The sequence below is a fragment of the Pongo abelii genome, chromosome 11 (genome assembly GCF_028885655.2).
Source record: "Pongo abelii isolate AG06213 chromosome 11, NHGRI_mPonAbe1-v2.0_pri, whole genome shotgun sequence".
Taxonomy (NCBI): domain Eukaryota; kingdom Metazoa; phylum Chordata; class Mammalia; order Primates; family Hominidae; genus Pongo; species Pongo abelii.
The window spans coordinates 112,879,497-112,891,819 of NC_071996.2; the positions used below are offsets into that span (position 1 = coordinate 112,879,497).

At 36.2% G+C, this 12,323-nt stretch overlaps 1 protein-coding gene across 15 annotated transcripts in view; it reads left to right on the plus strand.

The window, feature by feature from the left end:
• MAP2 (microtubule associated protein 2) overlaps positions 1-12,323 on the plus strand; it is a 308,386-nt gene that overhangs the window by 115,159 nt on the left and 180,904 nt on the right. For 8 of the 15 annotated variants that reach the window (XM_024243393.3, XM_054549726.2, XM_063713018.1 and 5 more), the window contains one exon: positions 4,083-4,143. The exons of the other annotated variants lie outside the window; for them this stretch is intronic. The gene's annotated coding sequence lies outside the window, so the exon portion shown is untranslated. The remainder of the gene's footprint in view (positions 1-4,082; positions 4,144-12,323) is intronic. 15 annotated transcript variants of the gene reach the window in all.

Here is a 12,323-nt window from a genome sequence, read left to right on the forward strand (position 1 = left end):
CTGCAGTGGCTCGTGCCTATAATCCCAGCACTTTGGGAGACCAAGGCAGGAGGATTGCTTGAGCCTAGGAGTTCAATAACAGCCTGGGTAACATACTGAGACCCCATCTCTACGAAAAATAAAAAAAAAAAAAACTAGCCAGGCGTGGTGGCATGTGCCTGTAGTCCCAGCTACTCAAGAGGCCAAGGCAGGAGGGTTGCTTGAGCCTGGGAGGTCGAGGCTGCAGTGAGCTGTGATCATGCCAGTACACTCGAGCCTGGGTGACAGAGGGAGATGTTGTGAAAAGAAAAAAAAAAAAAAGTCACAAAGTTTACAATAGTGGATTTGGCCCAGAATCTGTTATTGTGAGCGTGAATTTAGATAAAATAGAAATATGTAGTGACCACTTTCTTTCCGTAATTATAGGTCTGAGGAAAAGTTAGATGACATTTTAAGGAAGGTAAAAAAGGTAAATTTGATGTTTTAGCATTTGTATAATGCATTTCTGGATATTGTCTCCATTAAAAAATTAATGAAAATCACAGCACTGGCTGGGCGCGGTCGCTCATGCCTGTAATCCCAGCACTTTGGGAGGTCCAGGCAGGCGGAACATGAGGTCAGGAGTTCGAGACTAGCCTGACCAACGTGGTGAAACCCCGTCTCTACTAAAAATACAAAAATTATTCGAGTGTGGTGGCACGCGTCTGTAATCCCAGCCACTCAGGAGGCTGAGGTGGAAGAATCACTTGAACCTGGGAGGCGGATGTTGCAGTGAGCTGAGATCGTGCCATTGCACTCCAGCCTGCGTGACCGAGCGAGACTCCATCTCAAAAAAAAAAAAAAAAAAAAAAAGAGAAAAGAAAATCACAGCACTTTATCTTGATGTTCATGTCATTAATTAAATATATATAGGGTTGTTAAGTGATAGTCCTAAATACACCAAAGAATCTAATGCACTGAGGATTTTCAAAATATATTTGCTCTTGAGATCCTCAGTCTACTGTATGCATTATACAGACGTACCTTGGAGATACTGCGGGTTTAGTTCTAGCTGCCACGATAAAGCAGGTCACATGAATTTTGTGTTTTCCAGTGTATACAATAGTTATGTTTACACTATACTATGGTCTATTGAGTGTGCAATAGTATGTCTAAAAAGTACATACCTTAATCAAAAAATACTTTATTGCTAAAAATACTATTTTTTTTTTTTTTTTTTTTTTGGGAGATGGAGTCATTCTGTCACCCAGGCTGGAGTGCAATGGCACGATCTCGGCTCACTGCAACTTCTGCCTCCCGGGTTCAAGCAATTCTCCCGCCTCAGCCTCCCAAGTAGCTGGGATTACAGGCACCTGCCATCATGCCTGGCTAATTTTTGTAGAGATGGGGTTTCACCATGTTGGTCAGTCTGGTCTCGAACTTCTAACCTCATGTGATCCATCCGCCTCGGCCTCCCAAAGTGCTGGGATTACAGGCATGAGCCACCCGCGCCCGGCCCTAATGATCATTTAAGCTTTCTGCAAGTCATAGTCTTGTTGATGAAGGGTCTTGCTTCAATGTTGATGACTGCTGACTGATCAGGGTGGTGGTTTCTGAAGGTTGGGGTGACTGTGGCAGTTTTTTAAAAATAAGATAACAATGAAGTTTAACACATTGGTTGTGTCTTCCTTTCATGAACGATATCTCTGTAACATGCAATATTGTTTGATAGCATTTTAACCACAGAATGTCAAATTTGGAGGCAGTCCACTCAAACCTTGCCTCTGGCTCATCAACTTACTTTATGTAATATTCTAAATCCTTTGTTGTCATCTTAACAATGTTCATAGCATCTTTACCAGGAGTAGATTTTATCTCAAGAAACCACTCTTTTGCTCATTCATAAGGCGCAACTCTTTTGTTAAGGTTTTCTTATGAGATCACAGCAATCCAGTCACATCTTCAGGCTTCACTTTTAATGCTAGTTCTTTTTCTATTTCCACCACATCTACAGAATATTAATTCTTCACTGAAGTCTTGAACCCCTCAAAGTCATCTGTGAGAGTTGGAATTAAGTTAATACTTCTTTTAAACTCCTGTTAGTGTTAATATTTTGACCTCCTACCATGAATCAGAAATGTTCTTAATGGCATCTAGGCTAGTGAAATTTTTCCAGAAAGTTTTCAATTTACTTTGCCCAGATCCATCAGAGGATGCACAATTTGTGGCAGCTACAGCCTTATGAAATGCATTTCTTAAATAAGACTTGAAAGTCAAAATTACTCCTTGGTCCGTGGGCTGCAAAATGCATGTTGTATTAGCAGGCATAAAGCCAACATAATCTCCTTGTACATCTCCATTAGAGCTTTTGGGTGACCAGGTGCTTTGTCAATGAGCAGTAACCTTTTAAAAGAAATCTTTTTTTCTGAGCAGTGGGTCTCAACAGTAGGCATAAAATATTGAGTAAATACTGTAAACAGATAGGCTATCATCCAGGCTTTCCATTTACGTCATCCAGGTTGTTCCATTTACAGAGCAAAGACAGAGTAGATTTAGCATCATTCTTAAGGGCCCTAGGATTTTTGGAATGGTAAATGAGCACTGACTTCAATATCAAGTCACCGCTGCACTAGCCTCTAACAGGAGAGTCAGCCTGTCCTTTGAAGCTGTGAAGCTAGGCATTGACTTTCTTCTCTAGCTATGAAAGTCCTAGATAGGATCTTCTTCCAATAAAAAGATTGTTTTATCTACATTAACAATCTGTTGTGTAGTGTAGCTGTCTTCATCAAAGATTTTAGCTAGATCTTCTAGAGAACTTGTGGCATCTTCTGCACTAGCACCTGCTGCTTCACCTTTCACTTTTATGTTATGGAGATGGCTTCTTTCCTTAAACCTCATGAACCAACCTCTGCTAGCTTCCAGCTTTTCTTCTGCAGCTTCTTTACCTCTCTCAGGCTTCATAGAATTGAAAAGAGCTAGGGTCTTTCTCTGGATTAGGCTTTGGCTTAAGGGAATGTTGTGGATAGTTTGGTCTTCTATCCAGACCACTGAAACTTTTTCCATATCAACAATAAGGCTTTTCAACTTTCTTATCATTTGTATGTTTTCTGGAGTAGTACTTTTAATTTCCTCTGAGAACTTTTCATTTGCGTTCACAATTTGGCTGTTTAGTGGAAGAGGCCTAGCTGTTGGCCTATTTCAGTTTTTAACATGCCTGCCTCACTAAACTTAGTCATTCCTAGTTTTTGATTTAAAGTGAGAGATATGTAACTCTTTATTTCACTTTAACATTTAAAAGTCATGGTAGAGTTATAAATTGGCTTAATTAAAATATTATTATGTCTCAGGGAATAGGGAAACCTAAGAAGAGAGAGAGAGAAACAGGGGAAAGGCCAGTCGGTGGAGCAGTCAGAACACACATGACATTTAGCCATTAAGTTCGTTGTCTGATGTGGGTGCAGTTTGTGGCATCCCAAAACAATTACAACAGTAACATCAAAGATCACTGATCATAAATTACCATAACAGATATAAAAATAATGAAAAAGTTTGAAATACTTTGAGAATTGGTGAAATGTGACACAGAAACAGTAAGTGAGCACATGCTGTTGGAAAAATGGCACCGATGGACTTCGTCAATGAGTTACCACAAATCTTCAATTTGTGAAAAGTGCAGTATGTATGAAGTGCAGTAAAGCAAAGTGCAATAAAATGAGGCATACTCAGATATTGATTTTGCACTGCTGTATAGTATTCATAAATCTCCTTAGAATACAATGCTTCCTTTTACTTCATCACTGCTGTCTTAAACCAACATGTTGGGTAATAGAACATTCAGAAAACATTCAAAACTATTTTGTATCTGTTTCTGTATTTTAGGATTGTGTCAGGTTTCTTTAGATACCATGCATGTATTTTAAAGATTTAAGGGCAGTTTAGAATGATATGTTTTTCTTTCAATGTACTTCTCTGTAAAAAACAGCATTGAAATTTTGCTTTAGTACTGTATGAAAATGTGAGATAAAGTTTTATTTTGTACTTGTTTAAACAATTGTGTCATAAATCCATAAAGTCTGTCTCTCTAAAAGCTTTCATTCTAAATGTTTGTATCTTTTTTTAAAAAGGAAAAAAACAGGCCTGGCACGGTGGCTCACGTCTGTAATCCCAGCACTTTGGGAGGCTGAGGTGAGTGGATCACGAGGTCGGGAGATCGAGACCATCTTGGCTAACACGATGAAACCCTGTCTGTACTAAAAATACAAAAACGAAATTAGCCAGACATGGTGGTGGGCGCCTGTAGTCCTATCTACTCGGGAGGCTGAGGCAGGAGAATGGCATGAACCCGGGAGGTGGAGCTTGCAGTGAGCTGAGATCACACCACTGCACTCCAGCCTGGGCGACAGAGTGAGACTCTGTCTCAAAAAAACAAAAAAAAAAACAACAAAAAACAAAACAAAACAAAACAAAAAAACAGGGAAGAAAACAACCTTTTTAGTTTTAGTTTTGTTTTGTTTTTTGTTTTTTGTCCTCTATCCCAGCAACATTGAAGGAATCTTAAACATGACAAGAATAACAAAATGGTATTGGAAGAAATCTTTTTGCAGTGGGGAAGGAATCTTCACTTTGACTATGAAAGGGAGGTCTATCTATCTATGATATAATTTTATTATATGAGCTTAAGGGCTTTAAAATGATTGTTATTATTTTATGTATGATCTCTTGGAGCTGGTTTCATTTCATCGTAGCTCTCGTAACTTTCCAACTTGCTGCTTAGGCCAGCGTAGAAGGATGTAACCTTGAGCAAGTCATTTTACCGATGAAGCCGCATCTCCTCTTCTGTAACATAGGGCACTCAGTAAACACTAATGTATATTAGCTATTATTTCCTTAGAAGTCATTGAATTATTTGGTAAAAGTAGAAGAGCAAAATAATAATCATGGACTGCTCAACCTTGGATTTCCCATCCATTTCTTCAAAATATGCTAACCCAATAATGTGATATAAATATCTGTAAGTAGTCAGCATTGTAAACCATCAATATTTTTATGGAGGTTGGAATAGATATTATGTGCACATTGAAATACAATTATGGCAAGTACTTGATTACTCTGGGCTTGAATAGCCAGTGTCTAGATTGCATCAGCCTTTGTAAAACCAGAATATTCTTCTTCTGGCCATTTCACTGTTCATTAAACTATATACCAGAACATGAGCAGTGTGAAGAGATTCAGATAAAATGGAATTCAAACTATTTTTGCTTGTTAGGAAAAAAAAAATACTGTTAATTTTTTAGGGAATTTTAGCTATGGGATAATAGTAAGAGTTTTCTTTTTTTGGTGGGTGGGGGAGGAAATCTGGCAGTGATCAGATTGTTTTACACATTTAAATTAGGTTATTTATGCTCTACCACTTACTGAAGGTAGTTGTGAGTTTCCTGTAATGTGCTGAATCTTAATTTACACTTTACCATCTGTCTATGCTTAAGATTTTAATAGATTTTGCCCTATAGTATCCTCATGTAGATGAAATCCATCTGTAGGAAAGAATCCACTTTTGTAAATCTACCTAGCCTGCACTATTGGGTCTCTAAACCAGAGACACAAGTGTTAGTAAAATTCAATAATTTTTATTTTTTAATGCTACCTTGTTTTGTTTTATTTTCATAGTGTAGAGCTTTGAATAAACATTAATTAGTTGACCTGGTAGCAACAATATTGTGGTAATGATGCAGATGACAGTATTGTAACATTATTAGTCAAGTCATAAGGCTAGTGTCTTATTAACCTGAAAGTTGATTTCCATATAAATTAATTTGACTTTTCTCTTGCAAGAGTAAAAGATGATAACAAATCAAAATAAAACCTACCTTATTGTTTGTTTTTAGCACAAAATTGCTGCAGTATTTTTTTGTTGACAGTTTTAACTACTTATTTTAAAAAAAGAAGTTCAGGATCTTTTTGTGACATCACATCTGCACAGTTATGCTCTATAAATTATGGATTGAATGTAGGAAAGTTAATAGTACTGAATTAAATTCACATACAACACCAGATGGTATTTAACAAATTTAAGAAATGCAACTTTTTGGCCGGGCGCGGTGGCTCACGCCTGTAATCCCAGCACTTTGGGAGGCCGAGGCGGGCGGAACATGAGGTCAGGAGATTGAGACCATCCTGGTTAACACGGTGAAACCCCATCTCTACTAAAAAAATAAAAAAAATTAGCCGGGCGTGGTGGCAGGCACCTGTAGTCCCAGCTACTCGGGAGGCTGAGGCAGGAGAATGGCGTGAACCCGGGAGGTGGAGGTTGCAGTAAGCCGAGATCGTGCCACTGCACTCCAGCCTGGGCAACACAGCGAGACTCCATCTCAAAAAAAAAAAAAAAAAAAGAAAAAGAAAAAAGAAAAAAAGAAATGCATGCAACTTTTTGTTATTTATGGTCACATATATTTTAAATGTTGTGGATGTTTTTATATATACACATACATAAGTATGTATATCACTGTATACATGTAGATCCCCACTGTGTACAGACATATATACACATATATGTATATTTATATGCAATGACACAAATTATATGTCTGTGCATCTTAATGCTACATATAACAAATCAAATGATTATGTAGTTATGTAATATGTAATGATTATGTAGTTATGTATTATTAATATTGTCATAGAGATAATGTCTGTGGAGTCAGTGTCTGTACAGTGTCTGTGGAGTTAGTTAAACTAAATGTTAATTGGGTCTGCCCTTTACTTCTTATAGTATTTTTCATCTCTTTGAGTCCCAGTTGCCTCACCTATAAGCTAGTGCATATCAAAAACGATATCTATGGAAAGTAGATGAGACAACAGGAGATGTTTCAGGCACAGATCCTGGGACTTATAAAGGCTCAAAGTTGGTCACTTTCCCTTAGGAGTAAAGCAGTACAAAATTTGTTTGATTCTCAAAAGGCCATACTATGTTACAAGTCAGAAAAAGAATCTATATGCATGGCTTCCAAAACTATGTGGTTATTCTCCAAATAATCCAGATTTTAGAAGAATTAAATAACTGTAACTATTTCTCTTTTATTTTCCACTGGTCTTGTCTTTGAGTAAAACAAGATCAACAAAAATATGAAATTACAGATTTTAATAGCCAGTGGCTAGGAAAATGGTTTAAGCATGGAGCACACTTTATCATACTTTCCAATGAACCAATAAATAGAAGAAATTTTTAAAAATTAATTTGATACATATTTGGAAGAAAATAGAATTCTCACTTTACCTGTCCAACTGGGAAAAATTGCTTCAATTTATATATATATCCTAAATTTTATTTTTATTATAGATACCATAAACTGGCATTGATGCATCCCCTAAAATACTCTTGTTGGCTCTTGCAGGGAACGTGTGAAGAGATATGCTCCTGGAAGCATGCCCCTTGAAGAGAGGGTGGCCTCTGTGCTATAGCTTGAGGGGCTTTGACATGCTACTTCTCAGACATCCTTCACACAGAGCCACTACCCCCCACAAAAAGACCTACAGAACATTCACTTGAATTCTTTTTTTTTTAATGTGTTTGCTTTGCCAAATAAAAGTCCCCAGGCCACCTCCTTCCACTTAGTTTTTAAGTTCCTCGCAAGTTGCAATTTTGTAGTCATCATAATCTTCAGGGTAAATGAGCGCCAAATAATCAGACATTTAAGTTACAGCAAAACGTAAAATACCAGCAGATTTTAAAGCTTGAAAGATCTAACAAAGAAAAAAGTGACATTGCTAATAAAAATGCTGTATTGATGAATATTAATATTGAAGGTTCTGGAGTCACATCACAGGTTCAGATTCCTGCCCTACTACTTATTTGTGGTGTATCTTTGAACATGTTACTTAACCTCTCTGTGCCTTCGTTCCCTGTCTCAAATGGGGAAAATAAAACCACTGACCTCATAGTGGCTGTAATGTAGTAAGGATTAAATGAGAAATCCATGTAAAACACTTAGCACAGCTAAGTTAAAATAAGGGTTAATTTTTGCCTTATTTCCACTATTATTATGATGTTTATTAAATGTGGTTCCATTGCATAGAACTCATGAATGTGCTTGAAGGCTGGAATTCTTTCACATTTTTGATGCTAGAATACAGTCAGTCTTTTTACAAAAATGATATTGATTGTGCAACAGTCTTTAAATGGAAGAAAGAAAATAAATAAAACACAAGGCATCTCCTTTTCCCATTTTTTAATTCAAACAGTGAAGCTTTATATGGTGCTTTTCTCGATAAAGCACCAGAAATAAATTGAATGCTGTTTATTAGCTGGACACAAAGTGTCCTGATTGCTTCAGTTCATCTAGGCATGTAAATTATTCAGCATTCCACAGTAAATTGGACTTCAGGATCCAAACATCAGTAGGAAGATATTTCCTGAGTAGCTTAACCAAATGTACATGATTGTAATAAAAACTTCTAAGGCAGTCCTACGAGGAAACAAATCACTCTGACTTGGTGAGGAAAATGGGGAGTTCCACAAACCTCATATTTTTATCTAGGCACAATTAGCTTACATTCAGAGGGACAATTAAGATGACAGCCTGCCTAGAAGGGCTTTGATTTGTTTATTTGTCCTATTCCTGATACCCACCAGATATTCTATCTTCTTTCTAAATATTATTTTCTTTGCTAAACAAATAGCAGAGCTTATGCTCTTAGCTGGATCCACACATAACCTTGTGAATCATATTCAGATGTCATAGAAATGACATAAACACAGAATGTCAAAAAAAAATGTTAGCCAGAAATACAATCAATTGTTCAATGGTACCATAAGAGACTAAGTGCCTGGTACGGTTTGGCTGTGTCCCTACCCAAAATCTCATCTTGAATTGTAATAGCCATAATCCCCACAACCCCCATGTGTTATGGGAGAGACCAGGTGGAGGTAATTGAATCATGCTCTTCTTGTGATACTGAATGAGTTTTCATGAGATCTGATGGTTTTGTAAGCGTTTGGTAGTTCCTCCTGTGTTCATTCTCCCTCCTGCTGCCTTGTTGAAGAGGTGCTTTGCTTCCCCTTTGCCTTCCACCCCAGCCATGCAGAACTGTGAGTCAATTAAACCTCTTTCCTTTCTAAATTACCCAGTCTCAGGCAGTTCTTTATAGCAGTGTAAGAATGAACTAGTACAGTGCCCTAACATATTTTTGTCTTTCTGTGTTTCTAGAATGTTGACTTTTTTCAATCATAAGGCTCTTTGCCCTATAGTCACAAGATAGCTGCTACACGTTCAGCCGTCACATCTATATTCCAGGCAAGAAAAAATAATTGGTAAAGGCTTTCTCCTGAGGATTTTTGTTGTGATTTAGGAAGAAAGGCTCTCTCCAGAAGATTTTTCCCTAATATTTTCTTAGCCAGAGCTGGCTATCACTAAACCTATCACTGGGCAAGGGAAATGGCTGTGAAGTAGACAGTGGACAGTGTCTACCATGTCTCTCTTTCCCAAATGAGAAAACCAAGGTTCTTTCACCAGAACAGACTTGTGCAAGGCTTCAGAGTAAACTGAAGAGAAAAAGATGATCATTTCTGGCTCTGGTGGCTCCCACTCTACCAAGCTGTACTCCCTCCATTAATCGATTAAGTGTTTATTGAAATCCTCTCTAGAACTGTGTTATTATTCCCAAAAGTCAATCTTAATTACCTATAAGGAATAATTAGAAATCCAAAGTATATTAATTAATAAATCAGCATACCAGATATCTGGAAAAATACTTTGTAAAAGATATTTGTTTATTCCTTCAACATTTACAGAGCCTGATATAGATTTAAATGTCAGAAAACTTCTTGAAGCATATTGTTTTCTTCTCTGCAGCTACTGTATAGTGTGTTGCCTGCTATTTTCATGGCAACAATCACAAGTTGGACACTCTTTTTAGCTATAACAGGACTATACTGAATAGGCCAGCTGAGAGCTATTTTACAAGAAAATTTAGCAATCACTTTGCGGTAATGGATATTGGTTTGTGGCACATCCGTTCTGGTTTCTGCCTTGTTAAACACTTTAAAACTAGCTCTAGTATACTTAGCTTCTCTTTCTGACCCTCTGGGAACTATAAGTTTACTCATCTTTACAGTTGGTGGTGAACAATTTTTGATTTTATGCTGCTTCAAATGATGGAAAAGGTACTGATTTATTTTAAGGCAAAGTGACAATATAGTTTGTAGATTATTTCAGAATTTTTAAAGGCATTTTTAATAGTTTAGAGAAAGGAAGCAAACATTTTGTTAATTCCTTATTGTCAATCCCGGGGGAAGCTATAGTGGTGAATTAGTCAACCTTGCATTTTACATTAGAAACATTTATGATGTGATTGCTCTTGGTATAAGACACTTAATAAAATGTCATATTTAAAAACAACATCTTGGTCTCTCCTCTGGGACCATCAAACTATACTCAAAACATTGAAGCTGTTCACAACATATATCTTATGGAAAAATGAATATGCAGTGAATCTATATACTTCTGATTATAGAAATAAAGTATACGTAGCTTTATAAAGTAGTATAATGTTTACTCTAAATTTTAGTAGTAAGGAGTCATGAGTTCTGTATTTAAAATATATTATTAGGTCTAGTTTGAAAGCTAATTAAAAGACTCAAAGAAATAGGACTTTATTGCATATTCTTTCACAAAATTGAACTCTAATTCCTACACTTGATATTTACTCTAAACCTGAAATATTTTTTCTGAAATATTGATAATGAATATGAAACAACCTCCTGGATAGTATTTCTTAATTTCTAAGCCAGGGCAAGCCAGATATAGCTGAATGTTTAAAAAATGTTGCAAGAGATCATTTTTAGATGATTAATAAATAATCAAGATTAGTTCTTGTAGTTAACAAAAGGCTGAAACAGTTGCAATATTCAGAAGTCCCATTAATATAATGGTTTTGTCATGGATTAAATATTTCTAGAAACACTTCCTACTTGTCACAGTTCTCATAACGTACTTTCATTTGATTTAATATAATTAAGTAATTAAAACTTCTCAAAGTTTGGTCAGATCTCAGTTTCTCCAAAATAGAAATATTAAATCGTGTGTATAACTTGCACTGGGGATTTTAATATAGGTAGGTTCTCCTAGTCACATTGAGGAGGTCACCCTGATGCCTTCTCATATCATCCCAATTTCATTTTTGTTCAAAGCAAAATCTAATAAGAGGAAGAAAAATGATGCCAATGCTGTCAGATCTCAAATGCCATCTGTAAAGGATTCCATATTACCATGCCATTAATTGTGTTGGCATAGGAAGAAAATATTGGATTGGGTAAAAAGTTATAGGGCTAGGTAGAAAACATACAACTTATCCTTTTTTATTAATGCTATATTTAAGCCTACAAAACTGAAGGGTTTAGCTATTGTTAGACAGAAATAGATTGCATATGGTATCTGTCAGAAAGCATCATCCCAGTAAGAAAAAGTGTGGTCTTGATGGCGCACTTCTTCCTCACTTTTTATTTTCATCAGTTACTTTTTACTACCTTCATCTATCAATTTCCATTTAATTCCTTTTAAAGGTAGCATACATAAAACATTATTTCATAGTGCACTTTCACCCTAGAAAGCTCATTGCATTCACTTGATACATTTCATAATTTTTAAAAAGTGATTTCATTTTGTATGTACTTGTCCTTGCATAGAGCCCAAAGAGCTCAGTTCTGTTTTAGAGGACATTTTGATAACTTCCTTTATATGCAGAATTAACGTAGGCAAGCTGCATAATGCTATTTATTTTCAGGATTTGGTTTTTCAGTTTAAGTAAGAATTTTCATTTTAAAGATTAGCAATCTGGTAGAAAAAGTTTTTGTGATTTGAGCAAGTTTGCATGCACCGAAATGTTCTCTCTGTGGAAGTCATAAATGGTTTCCTTTCTGGGGAAACCAGAGTATAGTGTGGCCAATTAAGAAAGAAAAGGGACTAACTATTGAGACTGCATGTGATATGCTGTTACTTTTTACACATCAAATTGTTTATTCCACATAATGATCTTGTGAAGTAGGGACTTACTGAAGTCCAGGTTATTTACCTTCCCTTCAACTTTACAGCTAGCAAATAACAGAACTCCATTTTAAACTGAAGACTCATCCCAAAGCCATGCCCGACTCAATATACCATACTGCTAATAAGATTAAATGGCTCAAAGTGCATAAATACACTTTTTGATGTAATAAATTATTTCTGTTTTGGAATCATGGGGCGTGAAGTTTCTATCGAAGCAAAAAGGTTGCATAAGTGTTTATTGACAGCAAATATTCTAATTTCTTTCTATACTGTAAAATGTGGATAAGAACATCTATAAACAAAAATATATATAATAAAATAAGA